The sequence below is a fragment of the Oryzias melastigma genome, linkage group LG20 (assembly GCF_002922805.2).
Source record: "Oryzias melastigma strain HK-1 linkage group LG20, ASM292280v2, whole genome shotgun sequence".
Lineage (NCBI taxonomy): Eukaryota > Metazoa > Chordata > Actinopteri > Beloniformes > Adrianichthyidae > Oryzias > Oryzias melastigma.
The window spans coordinates 24,951,281-24,953,421 of NC_050531.1; positions in this window are offsets into that span (position 1 = coordinate 24,951,281).

Below are 2,141 nucleotides of genomic sequence, written 5' to 3' on the forward strand. Positions count from 1 at the left end.
ATTCAGTAACCCGGTGGGTCAACCTGCCCCTGTCACTCATGGGCAAGGTATCCACAATAAAAATGAACATTTTGCCAAAAAATATTTATTTTCAATGATTCCTAAACAACCACCACTAACATGGTTGAAAGCTTTAGATTCAGCCATATCCAGTTTTTCTATGGATATGGGTCCCTCGGCCTGGTGGTCTTGTCTCTTGGGTGCCGGTCTCCTGGGCCCGGCGTTCTCCTCTCCACGCTGGGAGTGGGATCCCAGAGATCTAAGATCTACAGCAGGGGATCATACTACATCGGACCCTGGGGATGTCCAGGTCTCGGTGGTGTGGGTTCCAGTCCTTGCTCTTGAGAACTAGTCCTCTCCAAAACTCCACCAGTGGGTGTGCCTGGTCGGGCCTTGTTTACATCACTCCTCCGGGACCCTCTTTTCTCTTGGGTGCGCCTCTCCTCGGTGGGGGTGCCTCTCTAAAACACCAAACACCCAGAACTGTCTAAATGCTATCGTGTACTGCATGATAATGTGACTACTTGGGATGAAACGTAGCTCTGTTAGAACATTTATAACCTGTTCAACAGAACTTTTTATGTGTAAACAAACTTTGAAGTGACTTTCGGACTACTGATCATACTCTCAGCTGATGATGAGGAGCTTCTGCCTTCTTCATGGAGCGGTAGCAGTGTGCGCTAATGGTAACCTCGCCTCTGTTGAGACGTAGGAAAGGAATCACGTCTCAGACTGATTCTACCTGACACTGAAAAAAATGAGTTTTTTTTGGAGTAACGGAAACACAACTAACGGGTCATAAAGATAAAGACAGTGATAACCAGACGTGTCTTTCATGCTAGCTAGCATTAGTCCAAATGAAAAGTGACAACGGTATTCACATGTAATTTTGTAAATACTGCAGTCAGTTCTGAACTTTTTTTCTTGGCTGCACGGACCCGGAGGAAAGGTTAGGGATATTATGGTTCCGGTTGGCGTTTATGCCAACCAAATGGTTCCCGATCATGGCCGCAGCTGCAGCTACACTTCACGCTCTAGCTCCATGACAGCTAACAGGACTTCATTAAATACTGGGACGTTTAACTTTGGATTCACATAAAATACATGAAACAATGCAGCGATCTGCATCTTGACTGCACCTATAACACGTCGTCAACATGAATGTCCTTCAGTTTTAGAGCTGAAAACATTAGCATAAGCAAGTTACCTTCGAAGTTTGCTATGTAGGACGACAAAATTTAAAATCTTTTTGCATTTTTATGTTGGGATATTTTACTAGAAAAACAAACAATGCGCCCAACATCATTTAGTGCCTCTTGTTAGCTCCAAAAGACATCTTTTAAAGTCCAAATACTCCACTATTTCCACATAAACAACAGCCCACGACTCAGACCGGAAAGGACTGAGCATTCAAAGGCTAAATGCGGAAGTAGGTCGTGCATGTAGCCCATTGAGGGCGGAGACAGAGGGCAGCCTTCAAAGTCTCAGGGATTCTCACGGAGCAGCAGTGGGTTTAGGTTCGGGTCGTTCAGGCTGTCGCCCGGCGCGGCAATTAAAAGAAAAGAAAAAAAAAGGGGGGGATCATTTAAACTGTGGGTCTTTCCCAAATGAAGAGGACAGATGGGGGAGGAGGCGGAATCTACTATATAAATTACTTTAAAAGTCCGTCATATCGTGACACTCTGTGACACACATTTTGATACAGATATATAAAATTCATGCATTTTGTTAAATTAATGTTTGTGTGAAATGGCCAAATAAAAATGGTGAACACAAAACGTGTTGATGTGAGGATTGGCTTCGGCAGGGAAGTTTGCCAAAACGCCAGAAAGATTGACTAAAAAGGTGAAAAGCATCTGGTACCAAATTTACAAAAAAAAATTTGAAAATTAAAAAAAGAAGAAAGGAGAAACAAGATAAAGAAAAGGGTATCCTCTCATAACAAGGGACAGGAGAGGACAGGCTGTTAATTATATTTTTGAAATTTGTTAGTATTGTTTTTTTTTCCTGATTTACCTTTATGAAGATCAAAGAGAGATATTTGTTTGTTTTTATTTCATAAACAGAGTTTTTTATTTTGATAAAATGATTATGAATGAATGAAACTTTATTGATACAATTTCTATATCTGTCTATTGATC